Source organism: Salminus brasiliensis, chromosome 3 (assembly GCF_030463535.1).
Source record: "Salminus brasiliensis chromosome 3, fSalBra1.hap2, whole genome shotgun sequence".
Taxonomy (NCBI): Eukaryota; Metazoa; Chordata; class Actinopteri; order Characiformes; family Bryconidae; genus Salminus; species Salminus brasiliensis.
In genome coordinates, this window is record NC_132880.1 from 39,576,018 (window position 1) to 39,599,523 (window position 23,506).

A 23,506-nucleotide genomic window follows, 5' to 3' on the forward strand; every position below is an offset into this window, starting at 1 on the left:
CTGCATGTGATGGGGAGAAATTAATTAGGGAAATCCAAATTATGGAAAAATGGATACAAATCTGAAAGAAAACTTAAACAAAGAAGGGGTGTCCACAAACATTTGGACATAGAGTGTACCTTTGCTTCTTTGCAGCCAAAAAGTTAATTAGTCCACCAGACTTCTTTCCAAGCTTTCTTTACATTCATTAGATGTTCCTTTGAAAACACCTTATAAACATCCAGCATTTTGGAGATAATCAGTTCATCATTTACACATAAAACTATTCACAGTAAAAGAATTTTTGAACAGGGTGCCCAAACTTACGCAACAGGAATCACCAAGTGAACAGTTCCACAATGTGTTTCTGTTTGTGGAAAAACACATGTATAAAATTTCCTTTTGGGCAGCAGGCCAGACGTTTTTAGGGCTGAACCGTTTTCAATTCACATGCGAATTTAATTACTAGAACTTAGCAGTTCAACAGGAATAAGAGCAAAAACTAGTGAAGGATCACTGCACACTATTCTGATATTCGGCTTGTGGAGTTCTCAATGAAGAAAAGCACATAACTTTCATCAGCTTTTATCAGTAGCTGACAAAAATGATTTAATTTACTGCTCACACATGTGTCCACTTGGCCTCTAGAGAGAATGTGTGCTCGGGTCTCTCCACCTGCCTGCATTAATTCTGCTGGCAGAACGGCAACCATTTGAAGCGCTGCAATGGCCTAGGCAGGTAAGTGCCCCACTATTAACTAATTAGTGCATAAACGAGGCGAATACCTTTTAAGAGAACCACTGAGAGCCTCTCTATTGAATAATACACAGACTGTACACAGACTACACATACTGTTTTTTTGTTTTATGGCATAGGCCTATATCCTTCCAGTACCATGATGAAAGGACTGTGATATATCACTGATAGAATTGTCTATTACTTATAACTGTCATAATACAGCTTTGTATATCTAAGTAAGATCATAAGATAAAACTTTAGAGACAGTTGTGTACTATCAATGTGCATTTCTAAAGATACATGTATAACAGTACACACCAATAGACTATTTGGTATAGTGTTTAGTATGGTTTATTGTATAGTATTTGGTATAGTAGATTTCATGTCACTTGGCATTGTTTACTGTACAGAATTTGGTATAGTCTACTGTACAGTGTTCAGTATAGTCTACTGTACAGCGATCAGTACAGTCTACTGTACAGCATTCAGTATAGTCTACTGTACAGCGTTCAGTACAGTCTACTGTACAGCATTCAGTATAGTCTAATGTACAGCATTCTGTATAGTCTATTGTACAGCATTCTGCTAATGTATAGTATTTGGTATAGCCTACTATACAGCATTCAGTACAGTCTAATGTACAGCATTCTGTATAGTCTAATGTACAGCATTCTGTATAGTCTATTGTACAGCATTCTGCTAATGTATAGTATTTGGTATAGCCTACTGTACAGCATTCAGTATAGTCTACTGTATAGTATTTGGTATAGTTTACTGTATAGTATATGGTATAGTCTACTGTACAGCGTTCAGTATAGTCTACTGTATAGTATTTGGTATAGTCTATTGTACAGCATTCTGCTAATGTATAGTATTTGGTATAGCCTACTGTACAGCGTTCAGTATAGTCTACTGTATAGTATTTGGTATAGTTTACTGTATAGTATATGGTATAGTCTACTGTACAGCGTTCAGTATAGTCTACTGTATAGTATTTGGTATAGTCTATTGTACAGCATTCTGCTAATGTATAGTATTTGGTATAGCCTACTGTACAGCGTTCAGTATAGTCTACTGTATAGTATTTGGTATAGTTTACTGTATAGTATATGGTATAGTCTACTGTACAGCGTTCAGTATAGTCTACTGTATAGTATTTGGTATAGTCTATTGTACAATTTTCTGTATAGTCTACTGTATAGTATTTGGTATAGTCTATTGTACAGCGTTCTGTATAGTCTATTGTACATTGTTCTGTGTAGTCTATTGCAAAGTATTTGGTACAGCAAAATGTGTCCTAGAGGAACTACATTTTGTCCCTTGCTAAACACTTCTGTTGTGATGATGAATGATAATAATGTTGTACTTTTAAAATGTAGTTGGGATTTCCAAAGAATTAAAAAAAAGACAAATGTCACAAGACTAACAAATATTGTTCTGTAGTCTAAAATACAGTATTTTAAGTATTTGAAATTTGGAGTGTAAATAAAGGAGACAGAATGGTTAAGGGCATGTTTTTTTTCATTATTGAAGGAAATTATGCCCTCATAAAACTCTGTGAATAGGCATATTTTTCTCTATCGAAATCATATTTTATTTTTAAAGCAGCAATTCATCACTGCACAGTTTTTGCTCAGACAGAAAACATAAGTGCTGTCCTGTTTTTCCAAATGTTTTTGAAGGTGAAGTCAGAAGCCAGGAAAAGTTGTGGTGACCACATAAAAGCCTTTCGCAGTGATGGATCAGAAATGTGGCATGCAAGACAGACACCTGGCACAGAATCCACATGGTAGCATCAGAGTTTCAACCTAAAAACATGTGTGAAGAAGCTGAATAACTGAAAATGTTAGCCAAGCCTGGCTTCACACTGGAAGGTCAACATTTTTTTGGAATAGACAGATAAATGTGTAGCTGGAATACAAGAGCTTCAGTTTGAAAAAAGAGACATGAGTAGGCGTAGATGTAGTTTACCTATGAGAAAGAGTAAGAGACAGGCCAGGGCTGCTTGTTAGAAGCCAGGTCTGGAGTTGACATATATATGACTCAGTGAAAGCACCACCATACTATGTTAATCCTGCAGTGGCATAGAAATCAAGCCTTTGAAAAGCTGCTCTTAAAGTCCAGAAAAACATGAGCACATTCTTTTTGTGTGTGCTTCCAATTACAGCAGGCTCACACAGACCATTTCTACCTATCTTTGGCTATCTCTCTCTCTCTTCCTCTCTCGCTCTCTCTCTCATTCTGTGATTCTCTCTCGCTTTTCTAAGGTTCGATTATGAAACGCTAGCATTATTGCAGTGTTTCATTGTGCTAAATAAATCAATTTTAATCACAGACTGTGTTTCCCTCGGTGTCACAGGGCATTGACTTTGTTTGTTTTTCTTACTTTTTCAGAAAGTTGTAATTTTCATAATAATATGTGATATTAAATAATATGGCTTTGGGGGCACTAACTCATTAATATTTGAGAAATAAAGAAATATTTAAGAGATCTACAGTTGCTTCCAGAGGTTCTTTAAGCAATGCTATTGAAGAACATTTACTTTAGTTTAAGGCTTAAGGGTAAAGTCTTTAAATGGTTCTTCCCACTCACACATTCCTATAACAAAAATGGTTCTTCAGGGAACCAAAAGTAGAAGAACAGAGGTCTTTAAATCTGGACCCTGAATCCAGTTTCCAGTCCTGGACTTTGTAATACTTGGTAGGTGTAAAACTATGTGGCCAATCAATTACATTAACTGTTTCCTTAACGTCCAGTAAGAACAAAATCCAGGACTGGAAACTGGATTCAAGGTCCAGATTTGAAGACCTAGGTACTATGGAATTGCTCAAAAACCTGGTTGTAGCACCTTTATTGTGTACAGTTTACATCATCACTATTACTTTTAATGGAAATCAGAGTAAAAAAGATGGAGTATTTCTATTGCCTTATCAAGAAATTCTGATGTAATGTAAAGAACTACTGCCAGAGTCAAAATCATCAAAAACCAGTGAAGATATGATCGCTGTATGAGGTGGAGGCAGACGAGGAGGCAGGATGTAGTTGTGAGATGTTTTACTGGAGTTTGGATTAACAGCCTAAATGATATAGAAGACAGAAGCACTGAGGACTGGCTGGCGTATCCAAATCCAAAAAAATAAACCAATAACACCCGTACACAAACTGGAAAATGGAACACAGAGGTGAACAGCAAAGAGGGGGAAAGACACACATGTTAATAATGAAGCAAAGGGAAACTAACAAAGCAGGGCAAACAACCGACTACAAGAACACTGAACATTTATGGCACTTTAGCTGATGCTCTTATCCAGAGCAACTTACAAGGTCCCTCGTATTACAGAGGTGGTGTTAGGAATCTTGCCCAAAGACTCTTATTGGTGTAGTGTAGCAAAGTCACCCAGACGGGGAATCAAACCCCAGCCTACCACATGATGTGGTAGCTCACTGACAGGTACTGGTGTTATCCATTGCATCACACCAACCACTTTTATTTTGTGAGCAAAAAAGAAATGGGATGAACCTTTAACTAAACAACAGAAAATCTGAAGTTATATCATCACAGCTTTGTGGAATTTGTACATCAGCACAGCGTACATCAGCAACACACATATTGTCCTACCACATTCCTGCTGAGGGCATTAACATTGTTACAGAAGGGGTTTGGCAAGACAGGATGCTATGCATGCAACGCTGTCTATAAATCCAGCAGGACTTTAATTAAAAAAGAGCACTATCAAAGACCTGTTTGTACCATTTTCAATAAAATATTTATAACTGATTAATCTCTCGCCCAGGAATATGTAAATGGAGCTCAGGGACAGCAGATCATTGTGTGTGTCAGGAAGTACCTGTCTAACTGCACAGCAGGCTAATGAAATTTAGTTTCATTGGCTTCAGACCAGTGTTGGACATAAATGGGTCGAGACAATGTGAAGCAATGTGGATTCAAAATATAGACCTTTTCATATGAGCCTTTCAGTGTTGGATGAAATAGCTGTATGCAGTAGCTGGTCATTAGTAAAATGTCCACGGATCTTATGAATTAGATTCCAGAGGTAAGTGCAAGTTATCTTCTCATGTGTCTCTAAATCGACAGATGCTAAAACACTTAACACAAAGCAGTGAAGATCACAGAGCGCCAATAAATCATCGCTGTAACACAAAATTATTGAATCTATAAAAACAGCAATTTTACAGAAGAAGAATAAACCTTAACTTTCAATGAAAGTCAATGCAAAAAAGCTTTCATTTCAAGTAATTTTAGACGATTTCTATTGGTCCATTCATCATGAACCTTTGACACAATGTAAATAACAACTGCCAGAGGTAAACTGTGTCAAAAAGTCAACAATGGAAAACAAGGTTTTTGTGTTAGAGTGACGATATGCAGATCTTAAAGAGGCTAGTCAGCTTGTGCGACTCAGCTGTGTAAAAAGAAACCCTTCAGAGCAATCTTTGAGACAAACCCCTAAAAGCTTTCTACTGCACACTAGCTCTTTACCTGCAATCACTGCATTATTCCCTAGGGTCTCACTTTAGAACAAATGTACCGTGTGATATCTATTTTTGTGCATTTTTCACCTCAGTGATTTAGCCACAAATTTCATGCACTTATGAATATGCAAACATGCTACAGACATTTTAGACAGAAGAGTGGAACAGATTGGGGAGGGTGGGGTGGGTGGAAAGGTTCAGGGTTCTAGGGAAAGGCAGTAGTGTTTCATACAGTAATCTCAGAGAAAGAGACACATTTTCTAAAGGCTCTGAGAGAGAGTAAGACAGGAAAGAGGGAGACCGAGAGATTTCACTGAAGGAGAAAAAACAGTTCCTATGGGACCCTTCAGTTTTACAGTGGAGTGCTTCTACCCACTCAGCTACCTCATAAGCCCCTGGACTCTTGTAAAGATGTCTTAAAAATGAACGCAACAGACTTCAGCGGATCTGTGCGCAGCAGAATTCCAATCCCATTCCATTGTACGAGTCTTACGTTGTCATTGACCTCTATTTTTTTTTTTACTACAAGGGAATGCAGAGAGCGGGGAAGCTGCATAAGCTACAGAATGAAAATGAAAAGCTGTCATAAATGTTTATACACAGTGTAACAATTACTGCAGCCAGTAGAGTTATTAAACATAGTGTATGAATAATATTTCTGACAATTTATACAGTATGTTGTGGGTAACTGAGAGCTGTGGTTTACATACACAGTCCAAAAAGGCTTGAATGCTGATTGGACAGATTGATTAAGCTGTGTTAGAGAAAACCAGATGAAACCCAGCCGGCCACTGGATCTCCATACACTGTTTTATACCAAATGTTCTCCCCACATTGATTAAAAAATAAAATGTGGGTAGGATGGGGTGGACGGCTGAGCCCAAAAGGGCCAACATTCTATCAACATCACTATTGTGCTGATTACAATTATTTTTATAAAATAAATCTTATGTTTCACGCTGCCTTTTTACAGTGAACTAATTATCAATCACCAATGGTCATATGTTGGATGAAGTGATAGGAGTGATAGGGAGTTGCACCTATCAGTCATAACATTAACAGCACTGACAGGTGAAGAAAAAACCATTACTTATCTTCATCTACAGTGGCATCTGTCAAGGGGATTGATAAATTAGGCAGCAGGTGAACAGTCAGTTATTGAAGGTGATGTGTTAAAAGCAGGAGAAAGCAGTCAAGCAGATTAAGGATCTGAGCCACTTTGACAAAGGTTAAATTGTGAGGGCTAGACAAACGAGTCAGAACATCTCCAAAACATCAGGCAGGTCTTGTGGGTTGTTCCCAGTATGCAACAGTCAGTACCTATCCAAAGTGGTTCAAGAAAGCAACCACTTGTGAACGGCGACAGGGCCATGGGCACCTAAGGCTCACTGCATCAGTCCCTGAATGTCCCGCCACACAATTTATGGGATCTGCTGCAAACGTTTTGCTACCAGATAGCACAGGACACCTTCAGAGGTCTTGTGGGGTCCATGGAGGTGGTACAGGGAGGTTAGTAGAGGTACCCAGTTAATATTAGGCAAGTGGTATTAATGTTATGGCTGATTTGGTGTATACAGTCTTCAAAAACTTTTTAACACTGTAAATTCCACATTAGATTAGAGAGCACAAACAGTTTTTATTATGAGCAGACATAAATGATAAATAAAGTGGGATGTACTTTATCATGCTGATATATGATATTTCCCACTAAAGACATGATGACCAGGATTTCTGTGCTCTAAAACAAATAGGGCAGAAATGAACCCATCAATGCAATATGACCACAACACTAATATTTCATTCAACACAAATAATACAAAGCATTAGCCATTATTGCTACTACTTTTTTCTTAATGCAATATTGGGGTAGAATGGTTAACAATAATATAATGTTGAATAATTGCTATTTGGTTTTTTAAATATATGCATATTATGAGTGTAGCGATCATGTTATGAATACCGCTTATTATTACTGTTTTAGAATGGCATTTTATTCCTTTCTTTCTCTTTTTATTATTAATTGTTATCTTTTTATCAGGCAAGTCATTAAAGAAAGAAAGAAAAAGAGAAAAACAAACAAACAAAAACAAATCACCACTATGACAACATAAAACACCAAAAATCATCCTTCAATTAATGTTAAAAACAGGAGCAAGAATCAGAAATTGATTCAATTTCTAAAATTAGATTAAAAGAAACAAATTAGAATCTAGATAAAGATCTGACAATTGATTTTAGTTGACTCCTAAAACACTCATGAATACATAATGTTCCCTAATTCATTAGCCTACGCTCCTGAATTTACTAATGGTTCTTTGCATGGGAAACATACTGTAGGAGTTTTTAATAGAAGTTCTAAATGGCACCAAAAAAAATGATTCTTTTTAGTAGTCTAGAACTGTTTGTGCTTGGAGGAATATATTCTTTTAAGCACCTTTCTGATGCAGTATTATATTCTTGTGCTTAAACAGTTAAGAGCAAATGTTCCAATAATGTCAGACTGTAGGAACGTCATAACTGTCTCTTAAATGTCACAGTGTCTCTTAAACATATCATGGCCAGCATATTGTCATTGTATAGAATGTCCTGAGGTACATACTGTAATGGCCATCTCTACAGAGTAGGTCGAAGAAGACAGACTATTGATTGTACTTGACTTAGCCTCTCCGGTAGCTGCTGACAGCCTGAAGGTCCATATTCAACGCTAGTGAAGAAATCTGAGGTGGTTGGCTTCTGTAATAAGTCTTGTGTTTCAAAGGCGACAGGCTGTGGGATAAAGCCCGAGAATGAAGCAGAGCGGTGTTCAGAAAGCAGCTTATATAAGAATTTAAATTGAACTTCTTACATTGTGTAATTGTGGATAATTACTCCATATCCTCCCTCCCACAGACTAACTACCGATCAACCACCCACTCACACACACAATAAAACTTGAGAGTATCGGGCCTTATTCTTCAATACAGTAGCTTTCTAAAAATTTTCTTGAATTTGTTCTAGAGAAAAGTCAGAAGAAAAGCATATGTCAGATTCATGGTGTGTTTTAAGCCACAGAACTGAACTTAGCAATGTCATGAATATGTATTATAAGTAATAAAAAAAACGAAACTTGAACAAATCCCAAATATAAAAAGCGTGACTCTTCGTAACAGCTGCGCAAGTGGGTTTTAAGAAGAAATTTCTTCTTAAAAAAGGTTGGGGAAACAGTGGGCTTCATTGTTTTAGTCTTTGGCTTTTTTTTCCAAAGCAAAATTAAAGAGACATTTTTGACACGCAGCCCTCAAGCCACATTTCACTCCATCTGCCAGAGTGCTGTGGATGCCTCTTATCTTCTAAACTGCCCTGCCAGTGAGGGGTTGGAAATAACAGTGCAAATCAATTCAGTCCAGCATGATCACTTAATAGAGGCCAGTACACAATAGCCAGTGAAGACTGACAGCATCTCAGTCTGCCATCATTTTAAAAGTCAATTGGCATAATGCTTAGGTGCGGATATGAAAATGTGCCCAGGAAAGAGAATATTAGGACAAAATGCTGGAGCGGGAGAAAGCTATATCTGTCACCAAGTGTCTGTCGGAGATATCACATTGAAGCGAACTTCCCAGCATCTATAATTATTCTCTTTCCAACGTAGTAAAGCCAACAGAAACATTCTTCCTCCTTACCTCCATTAAAATTAATGTTAGACTTGACTCAACCTCAGGCCTACTAGAACTGTTACGACCAATGAGTTATTTTTTTTAATACTATATATGATAAACACCTCCACTTCTTTCCTTAGGAAGCGATTATTGTGCTGTCTGCCTCATTGCCTGCAGAAAAGCAATCATCTAGTGGCAATGACATGAGCAGCAGTGGCCTGAAGGGACAAGCCTGCGTGATCCCAAACGGTGCCGATTAAACTAAGAGCGACAGAGAAAAAGAGAGAGAGAAAGAAAAGCGAGACTGAGAGATGCTCCACACTAGCCACAGATTGCTTTTTCCTATCTGTAAGTTTAAAAAAAACCCAGAAATAACCTTCTAGAAGAAAGAAGAGGCAACACAGAGTCAAAATGAGTGAGGATGACACGTCTTCTATGAGCGATCGCAAAATGAAATGCTTATATCACGAGAGCATGAGAGCAATCAGCTGATAACAGATTACAAAAAATAAAATGAGACAAGTATTACAAAGACAACATTGTAGAGAGGCCTGAGACTGGGTGGGCTAATGATAAGCAGAGTGGACATCACAATCAATCAACAATAGTTCTGACCACTTTTTAGCTGCTTAATTTTGAGCGTTACTGGGGATAAAAAGACTACTTCATCATTTTTTAACCACATCTCCATCCGCCTCATCTATATCTTACTACTCACAATCATTTAAACACATTTGTCTCTGTGCTTAGAAAGAACCAAAAACAGATGATCTAAAAGGGTTAGGCTGATACTAACCACCTGTGGTGCCACTGGAGAGCCCAACAGAAGAAATCTCAGTTTAACTGAACTAGACTAAGTAGGATTGCAGCGGTATACTGGGTATAGGTATACCATGGTATGAAAATGTATGCTTATTCTACCATGTACATGTGCTTTATATCTGTATTTTTAAAAATGCAACTGAACAGAGATTTCTGCCAATTTCTTACTGTTTGTAAGTAACCAAAAGTTTTGTAAGCCAGTCAATTAAATAAAAAAACTGAAAATATTCAGCAGATTAATATATAATGGAAATAATCACCAGCTAGCTATAAAATAGTTAATGTATATTTATTTAATGTATTTTCAAAAGGAAAACATTTTATATACTCCCATACTTCCAAACAGATAAAACATTGTATCTGTAATAAACTCGGTTGTCATTCCTTTAAGGGTCGCTGTACCTCAGAATAATTATTAAAATAATACGAATAATAATATGAATCAGAAGGTGGGTTATGAAATACCATATAATGTGATACTGTCAGTGCTTAAGAAACACTGATCACGTGAACATTTCAGTACAAACAATGCAATTAGTCCTGTTTCATTGGATGGAGTGCAGCAATTTTTAATTAAAAATCCCTGTACTACACTTGATATAGATAGCAGTTTTTAAAGCTGCCAGTACTGCTGCCTTTTATCTGTGTGTCAAAGTGTTTTTGTTTAAATGTCTATAAATACTGTAATACAATATTTGTACCCAATCGTCCACCCCTAACTGGACATTTTCGATGCGTTTATGGGTTTAAGATGTGGGATGGTGAAGATTTCCTAAAAAATATCTGTCAGCAAAGCCCTGACTAACAGAAGTATAGCATACATTTAAAATCTAATATGATTTCAGATGATATTGTCAGTTATCAGAATTTAGCATCAGTACACAAAATGTTCATATCCATCCCACTTTAAACAGGCTTGTAACAGAAGCTAATGGACAGCTGCTTCAGCACCTGCCTAATGGTCTCTATTATAAATGTGTTTCAAGGTAATGAGTTTTCTGTTCTTTTAGAAAGTACTGGACCGTGCATCCTAATGACTGTCCATTGTATCAACTCTGTGAACGTATGTAGCATATAGAGATTAGGCAGAGAAATGCTGGAGTACTCCTTTAACTAATGAAAACAAATCTGCTTCTCAATGTCAGCCTCATATCGTTGCTGTCCAGTGAAAAACACCCACTCTCTCCATTTTTGCCCGTTTTTAGTTTTCTCCATGGTTTGAACCCTGGAGCTGCTCACTGTGTGAATAATGCTGGATGAATAGACCAATGGAATTCTCTAGTTTACTTGGAATAAACTCCTATTGTACATTGACTTTCATTTAAAGTTCAGAATATTTTTGCCCTCATCTATAAAGTCACCAATTTGGAGATACATGTTTTTGATTGGACAGCAACGATATACAGTATTATTATGCTTGATCTTGATTAAGGGTCAGTAGCAAATAGAAAAACAAGGAGCAAAACACCTACAAATATTGCACATTTCAAAAATGCAAAATTCATGCAAAATGATTGGCTGGATAACACAATCTACATGACAATGCTTCAAAGTCGGTTCATTCAAGCAAGCGCTTGGAGAGAGCAGAGGAGAGAATTCACTCGTGACCCAAAACAAAACACACAGCACGCTTTCAGACCCAAGTGCTAATAGAAATGAGTGCTTTTATCAGGACCATGTGAAAGCCTCTTTTGAAAAACCCAATCAGGCTCCATAAATGAGGAGAATAATGAAGAAGCGTCTTCACCTCGCTCTAAATCAATGCAATTATGGTAAATACTTCATTCACCTGAGCTTTTCAGGGGAAGACTATGATGACTTGGGCTTTAGGTGACTGAATTTCATTAAGTGAATATGTAATGATACATCGACTCATAGGTTATTTGCCCTCATAGTTGCCCTCAAAAGTAAATAAAGGGTTCTGAAGAAGCGAGACCTCCGCTATAGAAAATCAGCTCTGTGATGCTGAAGAGTCTATACTACAACACACGACTGTACTGTAGCTCCACCTATTGATACCTCATCTTCGGTATAGATGGCATATATCTCTGCTGCCAGCCAAGACTGGGAAAGAGGGACAGCCGTGGAAGAAACCGCTGATGTATTCTCATCGCTGTCCTTAACTTAAATGACTTAAATGAAACCATCTGATCTACTTTTTAAGGAGAAAATGTTCATGTTAATATGAATAAGCAAAATACCAGCGATGCGATATTAGACATAACAAAATAAGCATGAACACATGTCCTAGGTCTGAAGCACTTAACTATGATTCTATGTTTAAGAACATTTCTTAGAGCTAATGAGCCAAGGTTTAGTCACGTCTCATCCTTTGAACTCGACGTTTAGTTCAATCTGCTTTCTGAAGTAATCCAGATGTCCACTTTGTGGTCAGAATGTGAACTTCTATAACAGACATCCGACACAGTATTTACACAGAGAAGCAGCAGTCAAGCCAATTATTTACTCCACAAAAGCCCTTTAGGTGCTGGGTAAGCCTGGCTCGTCTGCTAAATCACCTCCATAACAAGAATAAGTATTGTGGACATGGCCTAAGACGGGAGGGGGGGGGCACTTTGTACATACAGCGATGAATAAAACATGATCCATTAGCTCAATTAAGACTGGAGCACAACAAGTGACCGCCTGTCACCCCAGCAGACTGAGACTGGGGGATATCATTGAGTGATTGTTGCTATGGTGCTCTTATGACATCATTTTCCCTCCTCCCCCATTTTTTTTTTGGAGCCAGGTTGCCTGAAGCCCCCCGAAGGAGCGTTCCGCGCCACTGGACGCTTACTGAACGTCTTTGTATACTTGGTGTTAATCTGTGTACTTGGCTATCTCATCTGTGTAACGTTGAGGAAGGATCCAAGTGAAACAGACAGGCTGATGATGACTGGATCTAAATCACACTGGAAAAAAAAACGAGTGCACTGACATTTTAAGAGGGTGACAGCATCCAACCCGAGGCGAGAAAACCTCACTCTCCTCGGTTACTCTCCTTCAGTGCACCTCAGCATTCTGACTACGCTCAATGTGATGTCTCTAACGATTCATGTCTGCCAGTTTAGTTCAGGTCCAATCTCAGGATCGCGTTCTAATGTCCTGGTGAGCACTCTTCGTGTATCACTTTTTCAGGAATGTGAAAAGAAGCATAGTAGATTGGCTGAGATGTCTGGTGCCTGAAGTTTGCTTCTTTAGTGTTGCACTGGAGCTACCTAAAGCTAATGTAGCTCAAAAGCCATAGAAGACAGCGTCACCAAAAATATTTCTGAGTGACACAGACTTCGATTACATCTGCCCTGCGTCCAGTGCAAACAAACTTCGGAAATGTCTCGGCCAGCAGACTACGTTTGTGGTGGGTAAACGTGATATCTTGACGAACCACACCTTTACTTTGGCAACCAGGGACATTAATATGTTACTATGGAGGCTAAATGACTGCATATGTGCATTTGTGCAGTGATCAGTAACCTGGATGGCCAGTTTACAGAATATCTGATCCTGTATCCTATACCTACATTTCCTAATGGCATCAGCGGGCTACGGAGAGACAGGGAGAAACAGGGAGAGACCGAGCTTACAGTGTTTCCAATTTAATCCTCCAGTTTTAAAAAAAGAGACAGCAGAACACTGCTTCCTCCACAGTGTGTAGAAAAGGTTGCTTCCCCTGCCTAAGGAGGAAATGTGCGTTTACTCTGCACCATCATGCAGGGTATAGAAATAGAGAGTGTTTTTATCGCTCACAATAAACTAACTCACAACATTAGGCACGGTGAGGCAAAAAAAGGAGCATGACTGGTGGCAATTTCCTTGCTGTGACAGACAACCGGATTAGCCCATATACTGAATGGGTTATGTGGGAGCATGCACATACATACTGCTACCTGATGTGTGGCTTGCTTGCTTGCTTACTTACTGGAAGGAGCCTCATGATTAGCTTTTCACGCATGAAAACCTACATATCCATAGGCTTGCTGCTTCCAGCTGCTGGGCTTCACAGCACTCTCCTTATCCCAGCACTGATATTGTACATTTCATGCATTTTAGTGTTGGCTTTAATAAATTAAAAACATTTTGCATGCTTTTAGGTGGAAACTGCACAGCAGTGACCTACTATAATGATAATAATAGTAGCTCCATCTCCAGGGAACATCTGTATGCTCCTGAATAGCTATCTGAACCCGGAGGTCACTGTTAGTTAGCTAAGTCCATAGGAGTGACTATGGACCTTCACACACCAACAGCCACATGAATTCAGTTAAAGCGTCCAGCAGCACCAGCACTATAACACACCACGACAAACACGGCGGCTGCACCAATGCAAGAGAAGCACAACCTTACCGTTAAACTTAAAGCCTCTTCTGGTGTCTTTTCTCAGTGTATCGCTCCTTACAGCGCACAGCCGGTCAAACTGAATTCCATCATCCGGAGCTCGCTCTCTCTCTCCCTCTCTCTCTCTCCCTCTCTCTCTCTCTCTCTCTCTCTCTCTAATGAGTTGATGCGGGGCTGATTCTTCACTTTGCTCTTTATCTCCACTCGCCTTCAAAAAACAAGTCGTCTTCTGACGTCAAAAATGGCACTATTTACTGACTTTGCTGTTGTGATGGCCGGTGCGGTGCGGTGTGGACATTGTGGGGACGCGACGGTCGTTGTCGTCGTCTCAGTTCAACGAGCCGGTTTTAGCCCAAGTGCATCTAAGTGCCTCAGCACTCTCCCAGCCGCACGCGTTATTTTCCCCACCCGTTTTGGAGAAAACCCCGCCCTCTCCTGCGAGAATTGGCTAACGATATCCAGCCACCTGTGCCTGGATTGGCTAGGAGTTCTGAGTAAGCTCAACCAGCCAATCACCACGCAGGAGGGGGCGGGTCTAGCCGGAAAACGAGTGGGGAACCCAGCAGAAAGGTCCACGTAAAATAAATTAATAAATAGATGAAAAGAGAGATACATTTTTTTCTTTAAAGCAACGGAATTCATTCAATGAAATATTTAACATAACGAAAACATGAGAAAATCAGACACTTAAAGACGTACTGAATTACAGGACAGGGCATCATGTCAAAATCGAATAAACTAAATAAACAATTGATTGATGGATTGAAAACGTATGTAGGCTCGTGACTGTATTGGTAAACATAAAGATACTATAGAGGTAGTATAATCTCTGTAATGGACGCACTTATGGAAATGGCTCAGTATCTTAATGAGTGTGTTAAGTATTAGGAAAGGAACGAACAGTGTCGTTGCTGCTGCTGCTGCTGCTGCTGTTTTCCTTTCAGTGCACTGCATTGGGTCTGAGTCATTCTACGAATGAGATGCTTTAGATGAGATGCATTAAGCAAAATGTAAGAAAGTAAGTTTCTGAAGTTTAAAGTAACTAATTGAAGTGTTCTTGTTAACGTGAAACAGTAGAAAATGCTATTTCCTACAGAGTAACATGCTATTTCTAATAACAGTTCATTAGCACGAGGCCATTTCCACACATCCTTATTGACCAACATGGCATTTGCATGTAAAATATCACCAAATAATCATTCATATTTTTATTTTTTTTTCATAATCATATTTTGATTATTTTCAGGATTATTTGTGTGATGTAGATTTGCTTAAAATAAACACCTCATTGCTTTAACCAATTTTCTTTTAACTTACCACCCCGTCACACTAACTTGCTTTGTCTATAAGTAATTTACAGTTGCTTTAAATGACATAACAAAGATGCTGTGGACATCATTTAAGGAGAAGCCAGGAACAAAATAAGTTCTGGCGTGTTTTTTTTTTTTTCTTTGTTTATTTGTTGTATTTTCATGTTGAGCAGGATCTGTTAAGCTTAACCCAACCACTCTGTGACACAAAACAGATAGGGTAAAGGGGTTTTTAGTTATATTTTTACTCTATTAATGCTAAGCAAATCATATTTCAAATGCATTGACATATGTGTTAGGTCAGGAATGTGACCAAATAAAGAATTGCAGGCATTTTAGGATGACATTTACCACCCTGTCACAAACCACCCCATCACATACCTCCCAGTCACATTTTAGTGTGAATACGGCTCCCATGTGTGAATCAAATTAAAATATTAATTAGTATTTTATTTTTTATCCTGTGGATTTTTTTATTTATTATTTATTGCACTTGATGAAAACTTTGACCGTTGCAATGTGGAAATGGCACCGGTTTTACTGAATGACTAATCTGCTGAATAGGGTTTTTACTCAGGTTCCCTTCATTACCTCCGTACTGCAGTATGGGATTCTGTTGGGAAAACAATGCCCATAAGTATAGAAGAAAAATAAATTCTACTAGACTGAAGTGTGTGTCATGAACAGACATTTCTCTGGTCTCTCGGTCTGTTGCCTGTACTTTTTGATACCCCTGAGTGTGATAAGAAGGACGGGTAAAGGTTTCTTTTTAGCTCAAGGAACTGGAAAATTGATGTCAAAGTGTGAACGGACGGTCACAGAGATTATCCAAAGGAGAGGTTAAACCCCAATCCTGCCTTATATCTGTTCAGACCAACACCTATCTATGCTGTCAGTGTGCTTGAAGTTCACACTTAACTTCAACTCATAATAGCCTCCAGTATGGATGATGACTCACAACTTTAAAGTATATAAATATATATATATATATAGTGCATTTTAATAGGATTTTAAAAGTCAGGTAAAGTCCTTTACCTTACAGATAATACTAGCCAAAATTCCATTACGCTAGATTTCTGTCATTGTTATTGTTCTATTGTGCTGCAAAATGCCATAGGGAACCATTCTTGAAGCAATGTGGCATCCATAACCTCTCAGAGAGTGCTGAAATCTAAATAGAAAGACTGCATCTGACATGGTTTCAAATGGTTTGGTTTAGTGTCAGCGCACCAACGTTGCATTGTCTCTGAAGAACAGGTTAATTTCCTGCCAGCAGTAAAATTCACACGAGCTGTAACCATGACAAGAAACAAACATCCCCCTCCTCCTTTTCCTACACACACATACACACACAGACACACGTACACAGAACCACTCTCTTACCCACACGTCTGTCCAGTTCACTGAGGATGCACATGCATGCTCATACACACACACACACACACAGACTCAGACATACAGGGGAGCGGCGAGTGTGAAGATGCATATTAATAATACATTACAATGATACAGCAGGGTAGTCATGTCGTCTGTAGACTATGAACGTGACAACTGAGCACTTAAAGGTACACTAAGATTCAATACCGTACTCTAAAGGTGCACTATTAAAAAGGTGCTCTAAAGGTGCACTATTAAAACCTAAAGACCATGTTATAACATTTAGACTGTTTGTACCTTGGAGGTACAGAAATGATCCAACAGAAATGGACCATAATAGTAATTCTTTCTGTAACAGTTAAACAAATCTCAAAGATCTCAAATCTGTGATCAAGATTAATCTTAATCAGTTTAACAATTACCATTGCCATTGTTAGTTTATGGGAGGTACTTTAAAGTGGGTTCTTCAACTTGTAACATGCCAAACCTGGAACTCATTTTAGTGCTACACTATATGTCCAAATACTTAGGGCCACCCCTTCTAAAAAAAAAGTGTTCCGCTACTTTGCCCCTATTGTTGACATAGATGTGCAAACGCACACACACATAGCTTGTCTAGTCCCGGTATAGAAGTATTGCCAATAGAATAGCATTCTCTGGAGCAGAGGCCTTGAAGCAGTGGAAATGTGTTCTCTGAAATGATGGTACTCCATCCAATACTTCCACTGGAATGAGCAATGCCCCAGAATCTAGTAGAAAGCCTTTCCTGGGCAGCAGAGACAGGTCAAACTCTTGGAAACAATGACTGAGCAGGTGTCCCAAAACCTTTGTCCATAACATGTATAAAGTCAAGGTTCTTTAAAGAACCATATATGAGAAGAACCTTTTACGTACTTAAGCAGCATGGCTCTTTAACGAATTCCTTACTGTAATCAAAAGTAACTGGTCAGGAAAAGTCTTCAGGAAAAGGTTCTTTCAGAAAGGCTGTTACCTTATTATTTTCTTATTTTTTCTTAATTTTATTGGTGTTATCATGATAATTGACTGTGCTAATCTAACTGTCCTCTGTCACACCTCATATGTGTGAGCAGGAGGGATTTTTTTCAAAGGGCAGACACACCTGAGGTAAAGGTTAGATCCAGCAGGCAACACAAAGGCAAGCTGTCCTTACCATACCTCATAGCAGCCAGCAGAGAGACCTTCCTACCACCTCATGACTGAATGCAGAGGCAGAGATGCTGCAAGGCCAATACAGCTGCCCTCCAAGAAAAGAAAATCAGGCCTTCATAGCCAGGGCATTACCCAGAGCTCAGTGGAAAAGAGGTCACATCCTACCTGTTTCATAAGTGAATGATGATAATGCCATTAGTATTGAGTGTCTCCCTCCATTACAAATTTGTCTGCCAAACTCTTGGCGGCCTGGAAAGAGACTACCTCCTACGTCACTGGCCTTTGCATGTTCTGTGGATCATGAGAATTGTAGTAACAGTGAGCAGTACTAATTTGATAAAGACTTCTGATCAATACCATACAGCTGTTTAGAGTCTAGTGCACACCACCATCTGTTACTCATTGTTTCCTTGCATATGAGATTGTATATATACTTGTGACTATAGTAGAACTCTTTTTAGTGCTATTTAAAACCAAGGTTCATTTAAAGAACCATTTGACCAGGCGAAAAAACACTTACGCGCTCAAGCATGGTTCTTTGATTTGTCATGTTTCTGTACTGAACCACTGCCTTTATTGAAGAACCACTGACGACTGAAATAGGTTAAGGGTGAAAATTGTCCAGAGCACTATTACAAATAGAGTGTTTGGAGGTGCAGTTCTAGGAAAACCCTTTGATTGGTACAGAACCTTGACATTATATGAAGGTTCTTTAAACTTTATGATCTCATATTTCACTAATCTTCATAATTTGAACATATGTTAGCATATCTCGTGGAGTCCCACAAGGTTCTATTTTAGGGCCTGTAAAATGTATGTTAATTATGAAAGTAACATGGTTGTAAGAGTGAAGAACTGAACTATGGGTTTAAGGGGTTCCTATAGGGTATTCCTCTGAAGAATCTTTCTTGACACCTGTATGTTGAGTCAGGTAAGGTAGCAAAGGTAAGGTAAGGTAGCTACATGGATTACATTCAGTTATTATTCGAAACTGTAGATGTGCTTTATATATTCAGAAATTCATGAACAACTATGAAACTATAATGTAACGTGTTCTTTGAGGGCAAGTTACTGAAGTATGTGAAGGCCTACATGCAGGCCTTTGGGGTTTCAGTGGATTAAAGAACCTCTTTCTAGATTTTAGCACCAAAAAAGGTTTCACTATAGAAGAGGAGCTTTTTTTGGTGCTGTATAACCACTATTTAGCTGCATGTGTATCAGATGGACTATCCACATGAATCCACACCAGACTGCTACTTGTATTAAAAGCAGGATACTGCAGCACTCCTTACCAGCTAACTCTTTATGACAGTGAGTCCTTATTGTCCTGTCTAATGTGAGCTCAGGCAAATCTGACATGAACATTTCTTTGACTGTAAGGATGTCTCATCTTCTAACACGGCGGCCAATGCTGTCAAACCCTCACCAGCACCACTCCCTTCACTTATAAAGCAGCTTTTTGTGACATTAGCACAATCAACCACTCTATATGGAAATCTTTGTGAGGCTAGACAGTGTTACTGAAGAATCCGACACTATTAAGCAAGCCAACAGTCACGGTGAAGGAATGGTTATGGGGAAGGATCAGACTAATTGGACTACTCACTAAGCATGCTCAGTATTGCTTGGATTTAATGTGTAAAAAGTCTGGCGTCAGTATTTGCTTTTGAATAAAGACAGTACTTAATGTTTAGTGACGTTGCAGTTGTGACTCATTAGCACATTGGTCTGTCGCTATCAGTGGTGTGTGTGGAGCAGCTTAAACCCACACTCAAAGAAAAGTATTGTTACTTTCAAGAAAAAACAAAAACTCAAGAGAGTAGAAGTCCCTTTCAAAGAATAGTTTGCGGATTGAGTACATTTTAGAACTTCAGAAGAACATCTGCATCCAGCATCTATCAGCATGTGCATGGATTTTGTCTTGGAGTAGGCTCTGTTCTTCTTCAGTCAGCTGCAAAAAAAGATAATGTTCACATAATGCAAATGTTCTATACCAATAAAAGAATTTTAAATAACTGTATATTAAGAGTGCGCAGAACTTGTCAGAGGTGTGTTCATTCTCAAAGCATTGCAGATGTTTTTTTACCAATGTAATACAATATAAATTAAAAGTCAAACATTCAAATGGCATCTAAGTGTTGAAGAGGTAATGATTAAAGTGTAACTAAGCAAAAATGAGGCATAACAAATATATTACTGCTGTCACTCAAAACTTCATAGTATATTTTAGTCACTTTTTATGATGATTGGACTAATAGAAATGCTCTAAAATTACCTGGATTTAAAATATTTTTAGATTGACTTCCAATGAAGGTTTAGAAGTTTTTTTCCTTCTTTTTGAAGATATTTTTCAGAGTGTTTTGCATGACAGTGACAATATCTAAGCTAAAGTTAAAGTATTTAGATTTGCAAATAGTCAGAAAACCCAAATCCATCAAAATCCCTTAAGTCCATATGACGGAGTAAATAGAACTATTTACCACAAGTTGGGCCTGAAACCATTCAGAGGAAACGCCACTCAACTTCAGCTCCAAAGGATCAAATACAAAGTCTTCTGATGTAATCAAGATAAACAACCTAAACCCATCTTTTCCCATAAGATCAAAAGAGAAAAACTAATCATAGACCAGCTCTTCGGGCCTGCATCTCCAATGGTAGCGCATTGTGAGCATATTGGCTATCTATCAGAAGCTCACTGATTTTTTTGTGTTGCAATGTAAGGAGTCATTGCAGAGAAATTTGCTCATTGCAGAGTTGTCCATTGCACGTCAATGCATATGCAGTGCATTTATCTCAGGGGAAATGTGCTGCCACCTACCAGCAACCACACATAAAATACCGTTTTATTAAGCTGCAAATTAGATTGTGCCAGCGTGTTTACCTGCCAAACCTTCTGAGAGGCACTGAATCTCTTTCTAATCTAAAGCTATTAACCTTTGCAAACTGCTGCTTAGCTGATGCTGCATTCTGTGAAAGATTTCAGGTAGAGTTTTGGTCCCTGCGTTTTTTTCTTCCCTGAGGGTGTTTGTATGCTCTTAAAGAAAGTTATCAGTCAAAAAGTAATCAACTATAAAAATCAAATCCAATAAAAGTGTTGTGCACTTTTATTCATTCTATCTTTATCACTGATTACTGATAATTTTATAAATGTACATACAAAATAATAGATTTTCCAAAAATGTGTAAGTAACTAATGTGAATTCCTTTATAATGTATATAAATATCTATATTATCATTTCTGTTTAATAATTAGGCAAAAAAAAAAAAACAGTTCTGCCGACACTAAACTGCTGAGTCCAGCTCTGTTGAAGACATTTCTAATGTAATTTGCCAGAATAGCCCTTAAAGCATGAATGCAGAACTCCACCTTGTGGCTGTTTAGGTCACTTAATCTGAGCAGCCATGGCCTGACTGTTGGAGTGCACTGGATAAGAGGGCTGTGGATAATTCAGTACATTCAAATGTGAACACTGAGGCCTGGGTCCTCCCAGTGGAACTGTGTTCTCTGGAATGGTGTTGCTTCATCCAATACCTTTGGGATGAGTTGGGGATGCGGTGGGATGGTGACCATCCAACATCCTGATCTTACCAACTTCCTTGTTGCTGGATGCAATCAAATCTGCCCAGCAATGCTCCTAAATCTGTCAAAAAGGCCTTCCTGGACAGTAGAGACAGTTACTCCAACAGCAGGACAAATCTTTTCAAAATCTTCAATTTCAGTAGAAACAATGCATGAGCAGGTGTCCCAATACTTTTGTGTATATAGTGTAGATTAAGCAGCACACATCATTGGAAAAAGGAAGAGAAAGGAAAAGCTCATTTGGTAAAGTGTTCTCACATTATGTCACATTAGCATATGAAACTTTAAAGTGTGTGTTTGCCCCCATTCTGAATTCAAAGCTTTTTTGGGAAAGAAGGTCTTCTGCACTTGAAATCAGGCATTAAATTCCCTTTTAGGAAATTATTAAATGTGCCTTTTTACTCTTACCATGGCTTGCTCTCTGAATGAAAAGCAATTATTACAATTATTTCATTAATGCTGTCATGACTAATAACTTGCAAGCACTTTAGTAATCATGCTTTCACCATAATTAATAACAAACATGTTTCCATACTTACTTCTTACTTCCACACTAATTAGAATGTTACGTCAATCAAGTTACCGTTAGAATCAATACTTTTTACTGCATATATATATATTTTAGAATGAAGGTATTTGTGAAGTCTCTCTTTTGATAACACAAATAAATAAACAATTAAATAAATAAATGAAAAAGCCATGCATGATTGTATTGCTAATGATTATTATCATTTTTAATATGATTATCATCATTATTTTCTCCACTAATCCATTTATTGTTTGGATTTTAAAACTCAGAAAATAGTAGTTTTTCAGTACCAATATTAAGCACACATTCACATTATTACAACCATGAATTTTTATACCAAAAAAGAGGGTGTAAGCTTTTATTATGAGGTTTATTCACTATAAATAACTCAACAATAAAATGTGCCATAATGCTCTCTACAGGGACGTCATAGAACCACTTATGGTTCCACAAACAACAAAGGATGGTTCTTTAGAGATCCAATTTTGAGATCCCTGTGTATTTAGAACCTTTTCTAAAGTGTGAAGAACCACAATCAAATGTAAAATCTTTAGGAAGAACACTTTGGTCTAAAACCTGAACCTAATTCTATGATGTTTGTAAAACATTTAAAAGGTTACTCACACTCACAAAGCTCTTTTTTCCAACATGGTTCTTTAGTGGCATCATTCAAAGAAACTGTTGTGGCACGTTTGTAAGAGATCTACAACAATTCCATATTTTTTCCAGAACTGTACATCCAGGCCACAGTCCATTTAGGGATCTCTACAGTTAAGAATGTAGGTCAGATGTAATCATATCAATTTGTAGTTTTAATTTTTGTAGTTCATTTAGACTGATACTCTAAAGGGAATTCTCAATACGAAGTACGCCAAGTTCAGACTGACTTGTACTGACTTGGCAAGTTCATCTCACTGGGTGAGATCTCCTGAGGATGGGAGGGCGCTGCACAGTAATCTTGCAATTGGAACAGCAGCATGGTACATAATGCATTCTGGGATATTTGGCTGTGCCAAGTCCACACACGTCACATCCTGATGCAGCCTCGATAACACAGGCAGATGAAGAACACATCCGGGAATTCGGGCTGTACCAGATGTGAGCTTTTAAATGGAACAGTACTTTCACTGCAACTGATGATGTTTCACAAGTAATGCAAGAACAGACAGGAACATAAACTGAGAATCGGCCCAAGTCAGAGGTGGTCAATTCTGGTCCTGGAGGCTGGATTCTTGTACAGATTGGTGCTTTTCCTACACAGGCACACATGATTCAGCTGACCTGTTTCTGATGTACACAGTTAGTTGCATTTACTAGTATACAACATTTATAAATATTTAATTTGCTTGTATGTCCCTTGTCTTTAATGACTGTACCAGGGAGGCAAACTCAGGGGGCTTTTAGGCTGCTTCTATGTGAAGTGGCTAAGCTAAAGCGGGGCTAAAGATGAGAAAAGGAGAAATTGTTCAACGCAGTGATGGAGTGAGACTGAAGATTTATATGTGGGTAAGTGGGAGGAGTTCTGGGCGA

General features: G+C 38.3%; 2 protein-coding genes across 3 annotated transcripts in view; one reads left to right on the forward strand and one right to left on the reverse strand.

The window, feature by feature from the left end:
• calcr (calcitonin receptor) overlaps positions 1–14,335 on the reverse strand; it is a 72,960-nt gene extending 58,625 nt beyond the window's left edge. For both annotated transcript variants that reach the window (XM_072676114.1, XM_072676112.1), the window contains exon 1: positions 14,020–14,335. The gene's annotated coding sequence lies outside the window, so the exon portion shown is untranslated. The remainder of the gene's footprint in view (positions 1–14,019) is intronic.
• gngt1 (guanine nucleotide binding protein (G protein), gamma transducing activity polypeptide 1) overlaps positions 1–23,506 on the forward strand; it is a 101,196-nt gene that overhangs the window by 65,183 nt on the left and 12,507 nt on the right. The window lies entirely within an intron of this gene.